The sequence below is a fragment of the Oryctolagus cuniculus genome, chromosome 14 (genome assembly GCF_051225735.1).
Source record: "Oryctolagus cuniculus isolate XC-2025 breed Fujian yellow rabbit chromosome 14, ASM5122573v1, whole genome shotgun sequence".
Lineage (NCBI taxonomy): Eukaryota > Metazoa > Chordata > Mammalia > Lagomorpha > Leporidae > Oryctolagus > Oryctolagus cuniculus.
The window spans coordinates 12039145-12063429 of NC_142880.1; the positions used below are offsets into that span (position 1 = coordinate 12039145).

Below are 24285 nucleotides of genomic sequence, written 5' to 3' on the forward strand. Positions count from 1 at the left end.
GTTTTGCATTTTATGCAGAATTAAGATGCCACTGAAGTCTCACCCCCCCCTTTGAATTTCCTTGTCATTATGTCCCCCCACATGTCTTGGACTGCAGCCAACCTTCAAAATAGCTCTCGTTCCCTTGTACTGCTTCTCATGCCTCTGTGGCATTTCTCTCACTCGGTCTTCTCTCATAGTCTGCAGTTCTCATGGATTCCTCCAGTGGGAAAGCAAGGGTTGATGGTCACTTTGGGCTTAGTCCCTCACTTCTAGACTCTGCTCCCTGTAAAATCCCACCGTGTACCACTGTGTCACACACAGAAGCTTCTGATGGAGCTAAAATGATGTGTGGCCTTGTTCATTTATTCACTCAAGGGCCTGATGATCTGTTATGCTCAAGGAAAAGTGAATAAAGATGAACATACAGGAGGAGGAAGCACATCCAAGAGATGATCAAACTTCCCAAATGGGTTCAATGAAAAATTGGCGGATAACATCTCACCATCTGTTCAACATGTATTTACAGAATACCTACTGTGTGCCAGTCCCCATCGTGATAGAGCTTACTCCATTTGAGATATATGGACAAGTGAGTAAGTGAGAGAATAGTGAGAAGGAGCCAACCTTGGGTTTTCTTTTCTTTTCTTTTTTTTTAAGACTATTTATTCGAAAGTCAGCTAGAGAGAGGAGAGGCAGAGAGAGAGGTCTTCCATCCTCTGGTTCACTCTCCAGTTGGCTGCAAGGGCCGGAGATGGGCCAATCCAGAGCCAGGAGCCCAAGGACTTGGGCCATCTTCTACTGCTTTCCCAGGCCCTAGCAGAGAGCTGGATTGGAAGTAGAGCAGCCGAAACTCAAAGTGGAACCCATATGGGATGCTGGCACTGCAGATGGCACCTCTACCTGCTATACCACAGCACTGGCCCCCACCTCTTTTTCCTACTCCTGTCTTGCTTACCAGTTGCTTTTATCTACTCAGTAACAGCAAATGCAAATGTTGAGTTTTTCAAAGTCTCAAGCAAATATCTTTTATAAATTTCTTCATCTACAATCTACTCTCCCTTAGTTCAACATTAATGCTAAACATTTCCTTTAAAAGTCCTTTAGTTAAGAAGCAAAAGTATTTATGAATTATAACTGAAACTTATTTTTCCAGCCAAAATTAGTGTATTAACACTAAAGTCTTTTCTACGTGTATATTTTTAGTGGTATAAGAATAGGAGGCTAATTAAAACAACACTGTGGTCTTCGAGGGTCACAATTCTAGCACTGAGTTCTAACACCTTAACAACCCTGCTGCAAAGTTGCTATTTGATCCCAATCAAGTCGTGGGAATTTTTCAATTTCTCACTTGCAAAATAGTACAGCAAAGGATTTCTAATGAAACACGAAGGTATTGCAGCACATCAAAAGGAGGAAAATTACTTACAATTATATTTTAGGACTTTATATTGAAAATTAAGAAGTGGAACTGGGGGAAAAGTATTTTCTATAGTTTTTACATTTGTTGAGTTCTTCATATGGCACTGATACAATGAAAGTTATTTTATTCAACTTTAGATAGAGAATGTTCATGTTTTCTTAAGAATTTTTTTGTTATTGAAATGAAATAATTCTCCACACATCCATTTACTTTTTATTTTGTCTTGTAGGGCTTGTTCCACTTTGATGGTCTCCTGTATTCTATTTGAGTGGTTCTAGAAAAGTGTAAGTCCTGTTGTATGGCTTTTGGAGTCTATCCAGCTAAAAATCACCATTTATATCATTCTAAAGCAAAGTAGTAATTATTAATACATTTGTGATGCTAGAATACTGACAGCCATTTGTCTTTAAAAACCTTTTGTACATTAAAGACTACTCTAATATTTGTCACAGTTCTTGTTGGAAACATGTTCAGTTTAAGAATAAAGAGCCCATTGAAAATGTTTACACAAACTGTCTTTTAAATGCAGTGATCTTGTGGATGTATTTGGGAACCTTATTAAGTAAGGGCACAGCTTAATAGTTACTTTTATTTGGTTTCAATTACTTTGAACACATAATTCCACCATGGAATGCATTTCATTCGCTGTGAGATAGGAAATACAAAGTAAAGCAATACAATACAAAACAAAAACACAAAAAACAAAACACTTGTTTTTATAAGGCAGCAGGGGCTTAGTAGTGATGGCCTTGGTCCTAGCACTGAGTTCAGAGAGAAATGTGGATCCCCTCACTTCAACACACAATGCCCTTCAGAGTGAATGGCTATCTGGTAAAGGGGTTTTTATTTAATATTGACTCTAAGTGTCCATACGGCTGTGAAATCATAAGTGTCACCTTGTATTTATATGTGGTACTGTCCTTTCTAAGAGCAATTGCATTCATTTGATGTTTCATTTCCAATATGTATTGTGATCTCACAGTAAGTGGCACACCAGGAAAAACCGGCACAGTGACTGCATTGAGGAATCTGATCTGGTGGGCACCATAGATGTGTAAGTGGACACACATGAAATCCCCTGTGATAGTCTGGTAAGTAGCTCTAAAGAGGAGAGGACAGAGGAGGCGGCCACTGTTTTTGCTACCTTACTGGAGCCTTTTGTACTCCTTTGAGATAAGCAAGGAGGGCGTCACTCTTTGCATCTGATGCAGGAGGAACGACTTTTTGGTGGGTGATGTGCCCTGCCCAAGGTTGGCATAGATGAAGACTTCTGACCCCTCAGCTAATGCTCTGTAGCCCAGATCCAACTCTCAGCTTGGCCTTCTGTCCTCAGAGTTCTCCCCGGTCTTGATGGATGCTCAGTTGGAGCTAAGATGATGTTCATTGAAAAAGTTGTCCTGTGATGAGCTTCCTCGGGTGTGCATTCACATCACATTTCAGGGGGTACATTTCAGGCAGTCTCTAAATAAGGCATCCTTGGGTTTTTGCATTTTCATTAAAAAAGGACTATGGTTTTCTATACAGATATGTAAAAGATTTTTATTCATATTTAAATATTTGAATAATTTGTTTTTATGGTTAAAAGCAAATGTGAGGCAAATGTGACTTTTCAGCCAGAAACAGAACAATAAAAATTCTGGTTCAATCAAATCGTGGTTGGATTCAGTAAAGAAGCAAACCCACTGGCACGTCTAGTTTCTAATTTTCTAGAGGAGGAGTGCAGGGATATTTTAATCATTTTGTAATGTTTTTCATCGTTCTTGTTGCCTCAAAAGTTGGAAGTGTGAATATTCTCATTTAGTATTCTTACAAGAGCAGTGTGGCTTGGATTTCCGTTCCCTGAAACACTGGGACGAACATGAATGACCTTAAACTTCACAATGACAACGATTGTATGGTCTGTGTTGGAAACCTGCTGGGCACTGGCAGCCCATACAATCTGATCAAGACCACAGATCTCTAAGCTGCCCTCGGACCAACTTTGAGAGTGAAAAGGAAGCTAACTGTTTTAATCTTTTCTGTATTGATTATTTTGCAAGTTAATGGACTCAGACATGTTATATACATTAGGTGCTGAGCCACTGGGATAATGCTGTTGGACCTGTTGCAAGCAGTGATATAATTAAGGATTTGTTAATGGTTGTATAATAAACCTCTATTATCAAGGACTTTTAACTAAGTATTAAAAATTCATTCTCAGCTGTAACTTGCCATTCATGGGCTCAGTTAGGAAGCAATTTTCTTTTACAAATTTTCTATTAAAGAATGAATGAAAAAGTTTCCCTGTACATAGCATTGTAACTGATTTTCCCTTTAATGAAAAGTTTTAGGCATGAGTCATTTCTGAAATGGAAAATTCCTGAAATGTGAGAAGTATAAGAGCAAGCAGTTCTTTTCTACATCTAATATCTTTATGTCAGGTAGAGAGCTCCTTTTAGGGTATTTGTTTAATGGTCCACTAGGTCATGAAAACAAAGGAGGAGATCTGCGTGTATAAAGATGCCAATATAGACATTTTTAAAAGCCTATTTGCATTTTTAATAAAAAGTAACCCATGCTTCCTTGAAGAGGTCAAGACACAAATGCGTGTAAGAAAAGGAATATTGTGTTTTTAGAGTTGTCCCTACAAATCACATTCAATCGTTAAATTAAAGCCACCCCTTTTTTATTTAATCCTACTTTTCTGATATCTACTTTTATTGTATATTCCTCTCTACATTTCCATTTATACAAATGTATACATCTCTACCCAGCACATTTTAGAAAGTCAAATATGAATGTAATTCTTCTAAATCCCTCCTAGTAGTTGATTGAGAATTTGTCTGCCAAGAAGTATTCATCCTTATTAAAAAAAAAAAAAACCTTCCTTTGATAAATCACTGAAATTTATATAAGTCAAGCTTATACTTAAGTAACCCAAATAATCAAAATAATCATCTGTGCTCTTGAATTATGGACCCTCAAATCCTTTCCCTGAAACTCATTCACACTCTTATCCCCTTCTCCATGTCCTGCCTCCCTTAGGGCAGTACTTGCTCTAAGAGGGGTGCACAGTGTCCCACCAGCAATGACCAGAGTCTGGATACTCCTTTATCCTGCAGAGAAAACCAGCTGGGACTCGCTAGCTCTACTGTCGTGACTTCAGTGGTTTCTGCTGAAAGCCCGAAGTCAAAAATAACAGTTGCTGGGGCTGACGTTGTGGCTCAGCTGATAAGGCCACTGCCTGCCATGTGGCTTCAGACAACACATTTATAATCTCATAGTTTCTGTGGCTCGCAATCTGGACGCTACATGGCCAGTCCTTTGCTTTGGGTCCCACAAGGCTGCAGTCAACATGCTGGCCAGGGTAGTATCTTCATTCGGGGGGAGACAGCCTCTTCCCATCTCCCTGCTGCTTGATAGAGTTATAGCTCCCACAGGTTTTAACACCCAGGCTTTCAGCTCTCGAAGGTCTCAGTCCCATTGCCCTCTTGACTGTCATGTGTCCCTCTGTCCAGTTGCTGGGACGGGGTCTTATCTAACGCGACAAAATGTTGAGGATGAAATCACGTCACCTCTGTCATGTTCTATGGCTTAGAAGCAAGTGACAGTTTCTACGTGAAGTCTAGGGCAGAGGGTTTTACAAGACTATGTATCAGGGGTGTCACTTTGGCTGTATCAGCCTAATAGGTATTACAGTTTTTTCATTAAATGAACAAATGAGAATTATTTAGCTGGCATTTGGGAAGTCTTTACTTACAAATCCTTTACCTGTCTCACAGCTTACTAATTATATGGCCAGAAACTTTACATTGGGATATTCTTAATTTTTCACCAGAATGAATTTTGTAGGCCTTTGCCTTACAATGAAGAGGTCTGTAGTGCAATTTTACTTTTCTGATTTGAGCCCTTGTCTAGGAATGAATCACTTAATGTGCTTCTCAGTGATATCCTGATTCCTTAAAAGATAAATATTATTTGAAAGGCAGTGTGTGATAGAGAAAGAGGTCTTCTGTCTGCTGGTTCAATTCCTCGAGTGACCTCCACAGCAGGTGCCGAGTGTGGCCAGAGCCAGGAGCCCAGAACTCCGTGAGGGCAGCACTGGCCCCAGGCACTTGTGCCAGCGTTGGCTGCCTTCCCAACACATTAGCAGGGAGATGGATTGGAAGTTTAACAACTGGGATTCAAACAAGTGCTCCAAGAGGGGATACTGGAGGCAGCGGCTCAACCCACTGCACCACAACGCAAATTCTTAAAAAGAATGTTTAATGTATCTGTTCAGTGTTTACAGTCGTTTCCCCTGTGTTAGCCGCACTATTGAATGCATTCTCCACTGAAGAGCATGGGTGGATTATGGACGAAGATGCCCAAAATAAAAAACTTCCAGGGTTAAAGGAGTTAAATAGATGGGGGTGTGGTGGGGGTGGGTAGAGAACTGGTAATACTCAGCGAAATCAAAAATGCACATCTCTGACTTGGCTTTACCAACACAGGTATTCCAGAGAAACCTTCACAGAAACGTTCATAAATCATCGTTTCATAGAGCAAAAACAACTCCAGTGTAACAGGATGAAGGATACAGTTTGCACTACTCATACGAGAGGATATCACACCACGGGGAAAATTGCAGGGCCTGCATCAATATGGAAGAAGTGCAGAAACATGGTCAGGCAGAAAAAAAAAATGTTATAGAGACAGATCAATATGCAAAGAAAGTTTTTAGTTTAAACCCATGCCAAATACGGTAATATTCAGATATTAAGTGATTGAAAAGGACAAGGAAAAAAATGAATTGAAACCAAAAATTGGGGTGGGAGGATAGTTTGAGAAGGGAAGAGGGATAATTGTGCTTACAAACTATTAGTATGTTCCATGCTTAGGTGAGTGGTACATACACAAATGTTTGCTTTATTATATTTTGTGTACTTTGTGTGCCAGTTTTGATATATATTAAACTAATTTCACAATTAAAAGAAGATGCCAGCAAGTTATACAACTTGTAGGCCTTGGGTTTTAAAATCCAAATGGATTGAGGAGGCGGCACTCAGTGGCAGAAGCGAAGAGCTTCCCCGAGTAGAACCACCTCACAGGGTTAGAGTGCGTAGGATGAGGCCCCCACATACAATGCTGGCATCCCATAGAGTGCTGGTTCGAGTCCTGTCTGTACCATATCTGATCCAGCTTCTGGCTAGTGTGTGAGGGAAAGCAGCACAAGATAACCCAAGTGCTTGTGCCCCTGCTACCCACATGGGTGACCTGAATGGCATTCCAGGCTCTTGACTTTAGCCTGGCCTCTTCCTGACCATTGCAACCATTTGGAGAGTCAGTCAACGGATGGCAGATGGATCTCCCTGTCACACCCCCTGTCTAACTTTGTCTTTCAGATAAATTTAGATCTTTTAAAAAGTAATACGTAGGAAGGAATAGCCGCAAGAGAAAAGGCCAATGTGGGAAGGACAGGTCCAGGAAGCGCTGCACGTGGGTGAGGGGTCATCACGCACTACTGCACGGGAGAAGGCAGCTATGGTGGCAAGCACAGGATGCCAGGGTCTGTACCTGTCCTCACGTTGATGTATGCCAGGAACACTCTCCCCTGGGCCTTCCTGCAGTCTTGTCCCTGAACTTGTCTCTAGTGAACTGGGTACGTGGGACGATTTAGCCCAGACCATCTAACGATGGTGAGCAGTCAGCAGCCACAGTCAACATTCGGGTGTCAGATCGAAGTTTAAAATGTTTGCTTTTCTGTGTGTGTTGGGTAACTTCTACAAAGGTACTTGGCTCCTCTCCAAGGCTTAGTTTCTTCGTGAAGACAATCACACACTGATTTGTCAAATGTTGACGGAGCACCAAGTGTTTGCCAGGCACCGTGTTGGAAACAAGGGAGTTCCTGATAGATCAGCAAACTTCCCATTTTTAGTGACAAAATCTAATTCACATGGGCTTAAACACGTGAGGCATGCATTGGCTTTTATGGTGGAGAAAGTCTGTTGTGTGGGTAGTTCTAGATTTAGGTATAGGCTCAAACACTTACTAGAGTCCATTTCTTCAAACTTTTTCTTCTGAATTTACTTCCTTCTAAGCTCATCCTTTTAAGGTATCATTGTGCTCAAATCTTAATACTCAAAATGTCCCTTAGGATGTTGTTCATACAAGCCTTGGTGTCTATTCTCGCTCCTTTCTGGTCAAGGGAATGGGGTAGTTTGACCAGCATAAGCCTAGGTCACATGTACCATCCCTGCAGTTTGGTAAAAATTCTCATACATGTACCGAGAATGGTCAAGTTTTCCCTAAACATAATTGGGATACTATCTTGTAAAGGAGAGAGAAAAAAATCCTAGGGATCAAAAATAACAAAAGTCCCCCTCAAATATTGGCCAAAGCTTCCCCAGTTGCTGACCTCATTGAACATACAGTTCAGTGGGAAGATGGAAGCAGATAAAATAATCACAGAACTATACAATTAAAATTGAATAGACTGCAAGGAAGAGAAACATGATGCTATGAGTGTTAAAAACAAGGAAATTTGGTCTAGTCTAGACAGTTACAGAAGGCTTCCCCAGGGAAAGACTCTGTGAGCTGGGTTTTAGAGATCAGTGGAAGTCAACCAGGTGAACAGAGACAAGAACACTTCTGGTAATATGCTAAAGTGCTCCATGTCAGCAGAGAGTTCAGCAAATTTCAGAATCTGACCAGTTCTGCGTAGCATGGAGAGGCAAAGTGTTGTTGGTGCCAAGCTGAAACGACAGGTACGACTCAGACTTGTCATGGCCTCCTAGGATATTTTAGAGTTTGGCCTCTGCTATAAAGGCAATGAGAAAGCACTCGGGTTTAAACACAGAGAGGATTTACTCACTTTTGAATTTGGATAGGATTATTCTCTGGCCACTGCTGAAAAAGATTAGAGGAGTAAGTATGGCTCTACCCCTGACAATGCCATTACACTAGTTCGGAGCCACAGTTCTTCCCTGGAGGCGACTTTGCCCCACAAGGGCCGTCTGGCAATGTCTGGACCATTTCTGATGGTGACCATTCATGGGAAATGTTACTGGCATCTTAGGGTGGTAGGGAGAGGTCATGAATGTTGCTAAGCATGCTATAATGTACAGATCAGCACCCTCAATAAAGAGTCACTTAATTCAGGATGTCAACCATGTCAAGGTTAAAAAAAAACACTGGCCCAGGGATTAGCTTCGGTAGATACACGCCTGTCCTCAGCATGCCATACTGGTGCCTTTTTGTGTCCCACTTGGTCCAATTCTGACGCAGCTCCCTTCTATCAGTCACATTTCTAGACGATGACACGTAAGCCATTTTCTGCAGAAAATCACCAAGTTGATACTCAAAGAGAACGTCTAAGGGCTGGCACTGTGACAGAGCAGGTGTAAATCAGTGGAAGATAGCAGGAAAAGCCGCGGAAGACATCCCAAGTGTTTGGGGCTCCGCCACCCAGGTAGGAGACCTGGATGAAGTTCCTGGTTCTGGCCTGGCCCAGCTCTGGCTGCTGTGGCCCTCTGGGCGCATTGAAACAGCAAATTGAAGATCTGACTCTCTCTCCCTCTGTCTATAGCTCTTTCAAATAAATAAACCTGAAAATATTGGCTCAAGTGAGGATGATCATGACTTGAAGCAGGCAGTGGTGGGGCAGATGGAGAGAAGGCAGCAGTGGGACGGGTATCATGAGGGTCTGTTGGAGGGAAGGACCTCATGGTAGATGTGGCGGCAGAGTCACTGAGCTGGAGACAAGCAGAAGGAAAGCATGTTTGGATAGCTGCGGTCTCACTTTGAGGCAGCGTTGAGGTCTCCATACTGAGTTACCAAGTTACAGGTAGGTCTGGAGATAAGATGACAAGTGGTGGATGTAAAAGACTGTCTAAGACACTGTAGGTTTAAGAGAAAAGAACTTACAGGGTTGAGCCCTGAGGCGCTCCAAGATTCAATACCTCATAAAAGAGAATGGTTGAGAAAAGCATACACTGCAGGTTTCTGAGTGATATGAGGAAAATTACTGAACTCTAAGATGTGCTGGTGCTTTTGTGTAGAGATTACCAAGGTCATAAATGTTAAGTGTCTAGTACAGTCATTACTACTACTAATCTTGTTCTTGTCTGTTTTTACAGTTGTCAGCGTATCTTTCTCTGGCTACCTTTAGGCTGCAGTTGGCTAGAACATAGGTAAGCCATGGCCATGAAGTTAGTTGTCTTGTTTTAAATCCAATTCTAAATCCATAGGTTCTGGCCCAAAGACCCAGGGTGGCTCCCATTGTTCCTGGTGAGTAAATCCATCTACATATAGCTTCTCGCATTGAAATTCCTCTATTGACCATTATTTGACAGCCTTGTGTCAGGTGGTGATGTTTCTTAGTACTCATTCTTTACCATTTCTGAACCCTATGGTCACCCTACACTGTGATTTTTACGGACTGTTCGGTAGATTTCTCTACTCAATAGTTGAGTAAGACATCCTTCTGTCACATTCCTAGAAGATGACATTTAAGTCATTCTCTCCACAAAACTACAGAGTTGAAACTCAAAGACGAAGTCCAGGGGCCTGCTCTGTGGCATAGCAGGTAAAGCCACCACTTGTGATGCCAGCATCCCATATGGGCACCAGATCAAATCCCAGCTGCTACACTTTCCATCCAGCTCCCTGCTAATACACCTGGGAAAGCATCAGATGTCCCAAGTGCTTGGACCCCTGTACCCACGTCAGAGATATGGAAGAAGTTCCGGGCTTCAGACGGGCTCTGCCCCGATCATTTGCAACCGTTTGAGGAGTGTACCAGTAGACAGAAGCGCGCTCTCTGTGACCCTGCCTTTCAAATAAATTTTTTTAAAGTCTACACTCTTTGCATGGTTTTTATCCCCCTACCTTTATTTCCTGGATTTGTATCCATAATTTTTTTTTCTCAAATTCTAATTCATTTGAGAGATGACAGCATATCTTATTCATCTCAACATTCTTCCCAGAACTTAGCAAATAATCATTAAAAGAATAGAAAGCTATGGCAGGAAATATGTAAGAGGATCCCGTAACACCATATAGAGCCAGAAATTCAGGTAATGTTCACCTCCCTCGCAAATACACACTCAGAAGGTGCACAGAGACACACAGGAGCTGACCAAAGAAGATCCCAGTGGTCAAAGCTGAAGAAACTTGTGGAACAACAAAACAGAATAATGGATTGTGATTCAAAGTATAAGATAATTACCTGCAAGTACACACAAAATAAATGATTCAATTAGTAGATCAGGGAGAAGTGACAATTGTCCCATTCTCTAGGGAAGAATCCCAGGTAATTTATGGAGGTAATCTGCCTTCAAGGAAATGAATAATCCTCTACTATTTTAATGTGGCTTATGTATACTGGTTTATTTCCCTGGAGTATTGCTTAGAAAGGGGGAAGATAATTATATACAGGAAGACCTTGACAAACCACCTTAGCCTGGAGATCAGAGATAAGTCAGGTAGAGATGATGCAATCAGAACATCTGACCTTTAGACAAATTCTGGTATGGGGCTTCCTACAACATATCTACCTGCAGTATTCCTGGAAACTTTCCATGTTATCAGAAATAAGAAACTAGTCAGTGCCAAGAGGAGCTTGCAGAGACACGATGACAACATGTAAAATGGTATCCAGGATGGAGGACTGGAGAAGAAATAGGGTATTAGGGGGGAAAAAGTAGCGAGAGTGGTTACCTTTATCTGCAGGGCACACATTTTGGGAGGCCCCCCGAAATCAGCAGATAAACTTAAGTCTCTTATACAAAAAGCAATTCTGTTTGTATGAAGTCCATGCATATCCTCTGGTATACTTTATATCACCTCTAGATTACTTATATTACCCATACTATGTGAATGCTATGCAAGTAATCATATACTGTATTGTTCAGAGAATGAGAACAAATGTCTATCCATTTTCAGCACACTTTTTTCAAATATTTTCCATCCTCGGTTGAAGTAGATTTGGTATTAATGGCTCTGGAAGTTAATTGATACAATTAATACACTGACACTGATATGTTAACACAAAAAGCATACCAATGTAAGATGTTAATGGTAAGACAAACTGGGTGCAGGAATATGGGAACACCCTACACCATCTTAAAGTTTTCTGCAAGTCTAAGGCTGTTCTAAAATCAGTCTCTTAAAATAATTAAAAGGCACAGTATCCAGGCATGAACAGGTCAGTGGACACACCCAAAGGAATATTTTGATTTTTATTTCATTTTTGTTAAAGTGAACTTTGCTTCTGTCATATTTTGTAGTTCTCCCTCAGCAATTAGTGAATACATAAAAGCCCTTTAAAACTATCTTGGTCTAACACCCTTTAATGAAATTGTGTTTTTGAAAAAACAAAGACCTGAGTTTGCAGGCCACATGTGTTATTTATGTGCTGGGCGACAATTTGGGATCATACAACCTCTGACTCCATTTCGTCATCACCTATGATGGCAATGCTGCCTACATCACAAGATTGTTTTACAGAGAGTAGCTAGGACACTTCTCCTAGAGTTGGATTTTACAAATTATTAACTGTATTTAACCTCATTATTTTTCCAAACATTAGATGACACGAGAATAGTTTTACCAAATAATGGCTCTCAGAAAGATGAACAGTAATGCATCAGTCATCCCAGGCTTAGGGGAAAGTTAAAACTAGCATATTGGGTAGCACAGAAAAGCCCCAGCGGCTCAACTCCTCCTTTGCCTACTTAATACTCATTTTAATTTTAGATAGAAAAATCTAGACAAGGAAATTGTGTTGGGACAATCTGATGACATTTTATTGAAGTAATTCATGTAGCTACAGGACCCCAGCTGTCTTTCTCACCACCTTAGTTCCTCATTTTCCTTTCCCTGACTTTCAAGATGCCGAGTAGGTAAACATCTCCATCTCTACCATCCTTGGGGCAGCTCTGGAACTTCCAGCATTATTGATTTGAGCCAGGGCTTGGGACCGAAGTGACTATGTTTAAACATACTTGGATTAAACATTAATTTACATTGGTGGATTATGAACAACACTACCTGCTTTGGTGAGCTAAAAGTAAGGGCTTTTCTCACCCTATCAATGAGTGACTTAGACAAAACTCAACAGAACCTCTTCAAGTTCTAGCAGCTTGGGGAAATACTTGTGATACATTTTTGTCAGAAGTTTCTGGAACTATCTCACCCACATAGTGTGTATCAACCAAAACTTCTGTACCTATTCAGGACATGCCCCACCAGTAGGCTTCATTTAGAGAGATTTGTATGTTTAGTGTTGGTGGTAGATCCACAGAAACTTGAGTCAGCCATCCGTAAGTTTAATTAGTATCTTGCTCATCTAGAGTAGATACAAATGGCAAAGATGGTTCAGTGATGGGCACTGGGGAGAGGCATTCTGGCAAGGGTCACAGTGTCTGTGCCCCACAGTGACACCCCCTTCATCCTTCAGCAGGTTCCAGTTGGAGAATGGATGACTACGATAGTGACAAGTTGCAACAATAAGCTGAAAATAATCAAATTACATGCATCTTTTCCTTTCTGACTTTGCCGATGAGGACATATTGAAAGAGGGCTATCAAGACATTGCTTTTCACATACATTCATTAGTAATTCAAAGATTTAGTAGCTGATGGTGATGCTTGTGTAATTAGCAGGGAAAAAAATGGAAGAAATGCATGTTGCTATAGCAATATGTTCATCATGAATGATCTACAGCATAAACACCCAGATTAATTTGCAAGATGCCAGGTAGAAAGCTGCATGGCTGACTAGGCTACTCTCAGATGCCACAGTATTTGTTTTTATGAAGTATAAACATTAGAGTGGAGCTTTCAAGGCGGGTGTGCTTGTCACTGTCAATCACCCAGGGGTTGCATTCCCAAAGAGTTTTCAATTCACTATAAATTTTTTTTTTTAACAGATGAAGAGAAACATGCCCCCTACCCCGAGAATTAAATATATATACCAGTATGGGTGACATTTTGACACTGAAACAAGCTTAACAATTCCTCATTCATGGGCAGAGTGTTTCTTTTTTATCTTCACACTTGCTTTTAATACCAGAGGGATAGGGCTTTTAATGTGCAAGTGGATTAAAAAATATCAAAATTGGAAGCCCCGGTGTCAGGAAACCTCTCATGAAAGCACGTATGGATATGACCATAAGCCGGGTGGCATTTTAGGCCACCATAGTTTAGGTTATTACTAGAAACTTGAGGCAAAAAAAGGCATCCTTACCTCACTGGGCAGGGAAATGTGATCTGTGGGTATATATAGGTGTGTGTTTATGAGCATGTCTGAAAGCTGTAGCTGCCAACTGGGTGTTTGTTGCTGATGGTATTTTGAGGCCTGGAGCCAGACACATGGGATGGTACCAGGGATTCACATTCCTTGGCTTGGTCACTGGGATGGCTCTGTAGCCTTGGCGAAAAACACAGAGCAAGTTTGTGACCTGACCTTCTCATGCCACAGTCTGAGCAGACCAACATCAGAATTGGATAAGAGCTGGAAGGGGCTAGAGAGAGGTGGATAGGTTAAGAGAAAGGCTCAAGAATTTTAGAGATGGTGATGCTCACAATATCTCATTTTCATCTTTGACAGTCATGACTTGTGGACTAATGTTAGAGGCTGTATGAGGGGCCTTCCCAAGTTTGCGATGCACAGAATTTTGAAATCCATGCATCATTTTTTATAATGCATTTTCCATTAACTTTTGGAATATACTTGTATGTGACCCATGTGGATGGTGTACAGACGGGATTTACCAATTTACTCAGCATGTGAGAATAAAGCTGTGTGATGTAAAGGCATCGAATGTTATGCAAATATTTTCTCAGAAGACTCAAGTGGGGATGACAAACTCTAGGGGACACTAATGTGTGGTGTCCTGTGGGAGCGGAAGTCAAGTCACCATCTGCTGTCCAACACCTGCTCTATGGCCAAATCACTGCTGTTGGACAGTACACAACTTGTCAGGCTCCCTGGCGCAGAATTCGCCATTGTGTGCCAGTGTCACCGAGGGTAGGATCTTCAAGGACATGAGGACCAGTCAGAGTTGTGGCTGTGTTTTTCCTCTCGTCTAGGGAAGTACTGGGTCTCTGGAAATAACTCCTGACATCTGCTTAAACCATGTCTGCTATGAGGTTGGCCAAGGGAATTCTGAAGTTTTAGGCCAGGCCTGGCATTCACCAGTAGTACCCCTCTGGGATTGAGCCTGGAGGCTAGAGGTTGCCAAACCCAAGTTGGACTCTGCACTGCTTAGGCTGGATTGACAGGCACTGTGTAGAGGAAATGAACAATAAACATTGTGTCCTTTGGGGTCCCACAAAGGAAAACAATAACTTGCATTAATTATGGTTCCAAGAAAGGATTGGTTGCTTCAGGCTACTGCCCAAAGAAAGGCAGTTACAGTCAGTCAGCCCCGAAGGAGACGGGGAACTTTCTTCTCTTGCCCCACCCTGGTAGGGAGTCAGTTCTGGCCACCGGGGAAGTTGGCGCTAATCTAATCAGGATGTTTTTGCTTTAGCTTCTGGTGTGGCTTTTTGTCTGGATTGGGGAAGAAGAAAGGATGCTTGGAAATGCTACGTTTCCAAGTTGCTTGTACAAGTGTCCGTTTTCCCAGTCTGAATTCTGCATGAGTAAACTAGTTAAGGCATTTAGACTTTTTGCAATAGTACTTAAAGTACAATACGGTGGTCCTCAACCTCCAGCAATTTTTGTCCACATTTTTTGAGACATTTTCAATTGTCATGACTAAGTTCTTAGTGTGCGCATGCCCCTGGTATCCAGTAGGAATGACCAGGATGTGGCTAATGTCCTACAATGCATAGGAAAGCCCTTTATAACAAAAGCTGATCTGGTCCAAAATATCAGTGGTGCCTTCGAGAAACCCTGGTGTAATGTAACAGTATGACAGCTTTCTAGTATTTATCTGGGTGCAGTAAGACACATCCAAAGATGTTCTATAGTTTTAAGTAATGATTTCATTGCTATCACTCAAGCTGTATCAGACCATGAACAAATGAGTTCTGGCAGAGACAACTAGAAGTATAATACCTTAGACTTTTCAGATCTGAGTGGATGGACAGGCATTGTGGTGCAGGTTAAACTGCCGCTTACGATGTTCATATCCTATATTGGAATGGCAATTTGAGTCCTGGCTACTCTGCTTCCCAGACACCTCTCTAGTAATGTGCCCAGGAAGCAATGGATGGTGGCCCTGGTACTTGGGCCCCTGCCTCCCTTGTGGGAGAGCTACATGGAGTTCCTGGATCCTGGCTTTAGAGTGGCCAAGCCACAGCTCTTGTAGCCATTTGGAGAGTGAAACAGCAGATGAAAGATCATGCATGCTCTCTGCTTTTCAAACAAATCTCTTAAAAAAAATCTAGAGTGGAATGGAGGAAAATAGCTTTAGTGAAAAGATGGTATTTTTAATTTCTAGCCTACAATATGGGCAAATGAGCCTACTAAAAATTCAGAATGTTATAAATGCCCACTTGTCTGTGTATTACTTGGAAACCAGAATAATATTAAAAACCTTAGTGGGGTAGAACAGTATCTTAAGTTTAATACATACATATGTTATAAGCATTGTGTGTTACATAAAATGTTATTTGAACTTCATAACATGCGTATCAGACAGGAACCATTACCCTGTTTCATAGCTAAGAAACTCGGTGAGGCTGGAGTTGAACCTGGGTCTCATCCACTTGGTAGCCCGAGTGTTTCGTATCCCACTAAACTGCCTTTGACTCTGAACTACGCTTACTGTCATACAAACACTGCTGGGTAGATTTCTGGGTTGAGAAGCACACAATCTCATGAGGCAGAAAAAGGCTAGGCAAGGAGCGTTCCCTCCTCTTGCTCTCTGACTTGCTTTTGTTTGCAATTTCGAAGTTGGCAAATGTCATCATCTTGTGCTGTAACTTCAGTTCTAATCCTATCCTCTCACACTCATGCCACAGTCCCAGAACCTAAACATCCTCCTCCCTGTTTCACTGTGGCGCCAGCAACTTGAGATTTCTCCTTCTCCTCTTGCTCCAATCATCTCTCCTTCCTGCTATAGTGTGACTGGATTTTAACAATTTTTTAAACTTTTAGTTTTTAACACTCGATGTGCTTTGTCGAGACAATTCTAAGAATATAATGTTATTCCCCTCCCTTTCCTCCTTCCCCCTCCCTCCCACCTTCCTTCCCCCACCGTTTAATGTTTGAAATAACATTTTACATTTACATTACAGGAAAAAGGCTTAATACCTCACAGACTAAGAGGCTTAACAAGTAAAAAAGCAAAACTACCCTACTTTCGTGAGAATATAGACAATGGCTATAAGTAATCATTGAATCGAAAAATGAGCACTTCATCTATCCACAGTACATTTTAAAGTGATCATGGATCATTCAACCTGCAGTAGAAGAACATTCTCAACCATTGGTTTCACTAAGGTATAAAACAAAGTTTTACAAGACTGGGTTGGCGGCAATGACAGTGTGACTGGATTCAACGGATCATCATGTTCACTGCCTCAAAAATGCTTGTATTTCTGTGGAGGTTGATGATATTTAGTCATTCAGAAAGATTTGCAGGAAAACCCATGGTTTGAGGAAGCCTTGCAGAGGCCTGCCCTAGGCACCTCGACAGCATTCTAGACATCTACACAGCAGAGCTGTGTGCTTTTTCATAAGGCCATGGGATTCTCAGGACTTTTGTTTTGCACTCTAAGAATTGAGATGGGAAGCAATATGGATGATTTAGCTAAAGACACTAATAACAAACACAGATCTACAAGTACCTTAAAATGTCCAGAAGAATCTCCAGCAAAATGAAAGTCTAGAAGTGTTTTGGAGCATGTATGACTTACAGTTCCACGTGTACCAGCAACTTTGGGGGTGTTGGTATTGGTGCCTGCTTCATCAGCTCCTCGTACAATAAATGACTGGTTTGCTCTGCCATCATCAATCCTTCCACAGCCGTGTCAGACAACAGCATGCCTCACTGTTGCTCTAAAGTCAGGAGCGACTCCTGTTTTTGACTTGTGGTAAGTGCTGAAGTCTGGGTAAGCAGCCCACGAGGCCCTAACTCATCTCTGCACACTCCTCAGCCCCTGTGCACCTGCTGATCTTTGCCCCACCTTCATCCTACTCCATGCCAGCCTTGGTGTCCTCCTTTGCCCTGGGATGCATTAGGCATTTTCTGCCTCAGACATTTGCACATGCTCTTCCTTCTGTGTAAACTATTTTCCTAGATCCGCATGTGTTCAATGCACTCAACGTGCTTCTGAGGTTTATAGAAGCATCAACTTCTCCAGTCTACTTAGCATAAAAAACTGAAGGTGGTCAGGCTATCTGTTGAATTCCTTACTGTAGAGTTAATCTTATGTGTAGAAAGTTAATTGCAAATAGCGCTTAGTAAAAAATAATGGGAATAGGAGAGGGAGGAGGAAGATGGGTGGGAGTGCAGATGGGAGAGTGGGTATGTTGGGAACGATTACTATGTTCCTAAAGTTGTATGTATGAAATGTATCGTTTGTATACCTTAAATAAAAGGGTTTCTAGGAAAAAAAGTTGCTCCCTACTGCTGCTCTTCTGATCACACTCCTTCTGCTCTGCTTGTTTTTCTCCCCGTGACTTATATAGTGTTTTCATTTCTTATCTGTATTCTACTTAGCATATATATGACCCCTGAACTTCAACCATCTGCAACTATATCCCACACATAACAGGCATTCAATCGGTCAATTCCTACTGGATATACAAATACTCTATATACACCTTCTGTTGGGCCAAATTCGCAATATGTTTTTCTTATTTGGCCTCACTCAGATAAAAAGTATGGAAAAGATAACAATATTTTACATATTTTCAATTAATTAGAAAAGTTTTACTTCAATAAGCCTTATATTTTGAATAATAGCCCCAGTCTTGTCTTATTTTATCTGAAAATTAACAGAGAACAAAAATAGAGCATGAATAATTACCTGACATTATTGTACGTTTGAAATCATTTTGGATTATAACTTTCAGAAGCTTTCTAGTTTTTCTGGAATATACTAACTTAACAGTCACTACGTATTAATGAAAAAACCAGCACATTTGCATCTACCAATAAAAATAGTTAACTCAGCCATTGTCATCTAAGAATAATTATTTTACAGTTATCCATGGTTTGTTTCTGTTGAGAATTAAAAAATGAGAATGTTACTAGAGAAAAGCAACATTAAGTCTAAACTGTAAGAATTCATAATTAGACGTCACAGGATTTTTTTAATTTAAAGAACGTAGTATTTTACTGAGATCTTGGTTTCTACATAACCATACCTAGCGCATTATCCATTGGACATGGACACACATTTAAGGGAAAAAAAAAGAAAGCTTCTGATTCTTTATTCTGTGTGTGTGTATGTGTGTAACTAAAATTGTGTCAGTGCCAGAATGTGTCCTCCTACACAAGCACCCGAATTCTTAGGGAAGATAAAACCTAAGAAGTAAACTGTGCTTCAGATATTGACATAGGCAACTTAAGCACCTGTTCATCCTCAAGGAGGTAAAAATAATAGTCAAGCTCATCCACTCCCTTGTTCAGTGAAAACCTTAGTATTCATGATGGCTGTATGTGTCTAAATCCAAAACCAAATTCTTTCCCCTGGAATATTCTTTTTGACTATGTTAGTGATCTTGTGATAGAATCAAAATTTTTGATAGCACCGGGTGGACAGGTAACCGAATCTGAGGAATCATGGGAAAAATGCATGGTTAGATTTCACAGTATTTGCTCCTGAGAACATAATCACACCATGAAGCCTTGTCTCAGGCTAGTCTTTGTATGTTACTCTGGTGGGTAAATGAATTGAAAGATTCGGATACAATAGCAACTGTAGAAGAACTTTTCAATTGGCTGACCATATCACACCGTAGAGCAGTGTTAGTGCATAGCTTTATTTCTCATTCTCTGTTGCCTTCCCAAAAAAAGGTCTTGACAGATAATTGTAGGAGATGGGTATGAAGGAGGAGCCAAGCGTGCTATTTAGGGCCCAGTGGAATGGCAACATTTAAGTTCTGCAGTGAGGAAAGGGAGATAATTAAAGAGGCAGAACAAATGCATCCAGGAAACTGGAAGGCAAACCTTAAAAGCACACAGGAATGCTGTCATGGAAACCAAGGAAAATGGGTGCATCAAGAAGAAAGGTGTGGTCAAGATATCAAATGCCACAGAAGCCCTTGGATCAAATACTCTTTAGGCAGCTGTCTCAGCTGCCATTTCATCCGTACAAGTTGATATTGAGACAATGGTATCATTTGGGAGCATTCTGAAAATGTACCGGGACTTGAAACCTCTGTATTTCTCTATAGGTCAAGAGACTATGCAGACCAACTTGACAGATATTAGGCCAGTAATACTAAGGAAGCCTAGAAAACATGAACATTTCTGTGATCTACAACTAATATATACATAGCTTTTGATATAGTTTTTGATGTAATGGAGATATTTTAGAAGTGGAGTTGAACTATGACTCACATACATAAATATATACACACACATATATATGTATACATGTTTCTCTTTAATTTTATGGGAACCAGAATTTTAAAACTTTGCAAAAAACATTTTGAAGGGACCCTTAAATAGAGACAATTTTGTGGGTTTTATTGTGATGAGAATTACACATCAATCTGCATCTTTTTTTAGATGATGTTGAAATCGATCAGGCTGATTCTCCCTAAAGATACTCGTTAAGTCCTGATAAGTTTTATTTTTATAATCAATACATTTGAATACGACAAGTGCATAATGTATGGACATGTCCTCTTCACTGTAGTGGTCCTATCTAGCTGAGCTCATAGGTCTTAACTGTTTGACCAACCTCAGGTTCTTTGGTTCACTTGCAAGTAGAAACTGACATGAGGTCAATGTGAAATCCAGATTAGGTTTACTGGGGCTTACACTCAAAGCACAAGAGAGATGGCGGTGATGAAAGTCTGTCAGCTTGCTCCCCAGTGGGGGCTCAACAGTTGTTTGTGTGGGTTTGGGGTGTATGGTGCTTTCGCCTTGTCATGTGGCACTTAGATCTGCACCTGTCTGCAGTTCTAGCTTGTATCCCTGCACATAACACTTTGGTGTGCACCTGACTCAACATTCTACATGGCTTCTGTTTACTTTGCACACAGCAGTCTCAGAATGGTGGTGCTGCTCAGTACTGCCATCCCTGAGGGTTGCTTATGTGTCACGTCGGACTATTCAAGGCATGTATTCAGGTTGGAAAAGTCCCTAACAACACAGTTGGGGATCTTTTGCACTTAGGGTCTAAACCCTCCTTTCTCCAAATTGGTTTAGAGCTGGAGCTGGATATGCAGGTTGAGAGGGTCTTGATTGACAAAATCTTGTTTCTATCCTCTCTCATTTTTAACAAAACGTAGTAATTCAAAAGGTGCTTTAAAGAATGGTAATGAACACAGGTCAGGTGCTATTCGATTCCAAAGTAAAATAAATAATGTTTTAAATCCACATTCCATTTTTCCCCACAACCCAAAATGTGTAGCCTTCCTTAAACAGCAAAGGAAACATTGAACTTCAAAAAGACTTCTCTATTTGGTTGAAACCTTAATATTCTGTAAAGTTGACATGTGTTTCTGATTTCCAAGGCAATCTAACTTAATTTTGAACTGATTCATAGTTTCTTAATGTTAAGCAACAGTCTAGTTAACTGGATTCTGGAAAAAAAAATCAAACCAGCATTTTCTTAACTTTATTCATAGGATTTGTGTAAAAGGGAGATTAGCTGTTATTTTTGTTAATTAGATGCAAAAATGAGGGAGAATCTGACCTATGCATCTATGGTAGACATCAACAGAGAATCAGTGAGGAGCCTGCCACCAGCATCCCATCTAAAACAGAGCCCACGAGGCAGGAGTTTGGCACAGTGGTAAGCTACCATGTGGGCATCCCATGTTGGAGTGCCTTGTGTCTTGGCTACTCCACTTCTCATTTTAGCCTCCTAATGCAGACCCTGGAGAGCAGCAAGTGATGATTCAAGCAGTTGGGCCCTGCCATCTATGTGGGAGACGGAGATTGAGTTGTTGGCATTTGAGGAATGTCTGTCTCTGCCTTTACATAAAAGTTAAAAATAATCTTCCAATGCCGCTCCTTAAAATGCTGTTTCCTAGGTGTTCACTGAGTCTTACTCTTCATGATACTTAACACTATCTGAAGATATATGCTTATTTGTCTATTTGTGAGTTGTGCTGTTTATGAGTTGTGTGTTTATTGTAAACTTCATGAAGGCAAGATATCTGGGCTGCCACTGTTGTGTCCCACTGCCTGATGTACCTAACACATATGAGAGAACGTCAAAAAGTTCACGGAAAATGCAATTAAAAGGTAAGTTTATTTTGGTGCCAAAAAATTTGGAATCTATATATTTGGTAGACATTCAAAAAAGTTCATAGAAAAATACCTATGATGGAGAAGTTATGCCTGTATTTCAATCATTTTGCAGCCAAATAAGTTCATCTTTTTATAAGATTTGATAGGCAGAGTTAGAGCTATCTTCCATCCATTGATTCACTCCTCCAATGGCCACCATGTCAGGAGCTGGGCTGATCCAAAGTCAGGAGCCAGGAGGTTCTTCTGGGTCTCCCACGTGGGTACAGGTGCCCAAGCACTTGGATCATCTTCCACTGCTTTCCCAGGTGCATTAGCAGGGGAAGCTGGATCAGAAGCAGAGTGGTCAGGACACAAACCAGTATGCTACAGTTTAAAAAAAAATGGAATAGTGCGATTGAAAGTTTTAAAAGATTTTGAGAGGTAGAGTTACAGACAGGGAGAGACAGAAAGGTCTTCCTTCCATTGGTTCACTCCCCAAATGACCACAACGGCTGGAGCTGCGCTGATCCGAAGCCGGGAGCCAGGTGCTTCCTCCTGGTCTCCCATGCAGGTGCAGGGACCCAAGCACTTGGCCATCTTCTACTGCCTTCCTGGGCCACAGCAGAGAGCTGGACTGGAAGAGGAGCAGCCGGGACAGAACCCAGTGCCCATATGGGATGCCGACGCCACAGACAGAGGATTAACCAAGTGAGCCACAGCGCCGGCCCTGCACTATTCTTGTATTAAGTACTCAATAAGTCTTTTTAAGTAAACAGATGAAGAAATGTGTACTCTTTCCACTTTTAATCATGTTAGGCAGAGCAATCATTTATCTAGCTTTTATATTAATTTCTTAGTGCTCTCACTGATACTTTTTAATGCCACAAAGCAAAGGGTACTCAAGTGCACACATAGTGATGGTCCCTGCTCTCTTCTGACAGATTACTCACATCAGAGGCAGGCTGATTTTCCAGCTCATGGATACTCCAAGTCAAGCTGGTTAATTAAGACCATGGGCAGGAGCAGGATTCAAACTTTTCAAAGCTTCATTAAATTTCATTCTATTAGAAAGTTAGAGGGTCATAGACATACAGCTAGAAATCTTCCATCTGCTGATTTACTACCCAAATGTTTGCAATAGCCAGGGCTGGACCAGACCAAAGCCAAGACCCAGGAACTCAATCAGGGTCTCCTATATGGATAGCTTGCACTGGAGTTCTTGAGCCATCGTCTGCTGCCCACTAGGATACACGTTAGCAAGAAGCAGGATCAGAAGCAAAGCCAGGACTAAAACCTAGGAGCTCTGATAGTTGTGCCTATCACTGTACCAAATGACTGGCCTAAAGCTTCACTTCCCTTTTTAGAACTCCTGATTGAATAAATAATGAAGCTAACCAGCCCTATTCTTACCCAAATCTCCTGTACACTGGATAAAGTAGGGGTTTATGGCAATCACAATATTTTGAGTAGCTATTTCATGCATCTGTAAACTGGACAATGGCTCAGGCTGTCCTAGAGCTCATTCCTTACCCAGATTTTACACATCTCCTACACCATTAACAAAAGCCATCTAAGATGTCTTTAAAAGCTTCAAAACTTAGGTTATAAACTACAGAAGTTTCCGCTAAATTTTTACTTTATATATTGTATCACAAAAATAACTTAGCTTATTGTATAACCAGTAAAAGAATACAAGCAGAATAGGCTCTTTATCTTACTATCACGTGGGATGTTTATTCTCATAAGTCATGTGTTACAGGCTCCATTTTACTGATAATGACACTGATACCTGGAGATGTCAGCAACATAGCTGAGATCCCTAGGAGCCTATGGTGAGCCAATCACATGGCTGGGCTTTGACCCATTTGGCTAATCTCATGTGTTTCCCTGTTGAGTACTCTGCACGCTAGCTTACAAAGCACCAAGTGAACAAATAGGCTTGAGTCTTGTTAACCAATGAATCTCATTTAATACTGTATTGGTAAATTGATGCAACCATCGCTAACAATTAACAGAGCAGCTAATCTCTATTTTTACTTATACTAAGTGATTACAAATCTATACATGTCATTTATACATATTATAAGCACATTAATATATTTTTGCAATAGTAAATTCATTAGTATGTATCCTTGATTAGTCTAATTCCAATATAAATCTGCAAGTTGAAAACCTACAGAAATAATTTAAGATAATAGAAAATTTATCTTCTAGCCTCTCTATTGGATACATATTAAGGAATTCTTTAAAAAAAAATAGAGGTTGTTAGCATTTATTCCTAAATAGGAACAGTGTACCCATGAGTAGGGGGAAATGGAGACTTTACCCAGGTTAAGATATTCTCTAGTTGATGTTCCAAGTATCATTTTTAGACATTACAACTCTAAATAGGAGTCTTTGCCTGTGTCAGGTAAGAGCCTGTCGTTACCGAGTCTTGTGATTTGGCAGGAACAGGAAGAGAGTAAAGCAGTTTGTCCTTCAGCCTGGATGTGTGCTCACAGAAATCAGTCTTGACCACACGCCCACAGTGTAATCTGTATACACAATGGTTTTT

General features: G+C 40.9%; 1 long non-coding RNA gene across 14 annotated transcripts in view; it reads left to right on the forward strand.

Annotated features, from left to right (window-relative positions):
• LOC103349545 (uncharacterized) overlaps positions 1-17934 on the forward strand; it is a 181798-nt gene extending 163864 nt beyond the window's left edge. For 3 of the 14 annotated variants that reach the window (XR_016220474.1, XR_016220468.1, XR_016220481.1), the window contains 4 exons: positions 1632-1686; positions 2385-2493; positions 9499-9552; positions 9899-10222. This is a non-coding gene — a long non-coding RNA (uncharacterized LOC103349545). Of the gene's footprint in view, positions 1-357; positions 572-1631; positions 1912-2384; positions 2494-8661; positions 8832-9498; positions 9553-9898; positions 10223-16611 lie in introns of those variants that run through there. The other 11 variants (XR_016220470.1, XR_016220469.1, XR_016220475.1 and 8 more) reach the window with 11 other exon arrangements.
• Positions 17935-24285: the final 6351 nt, after the last annotated feature.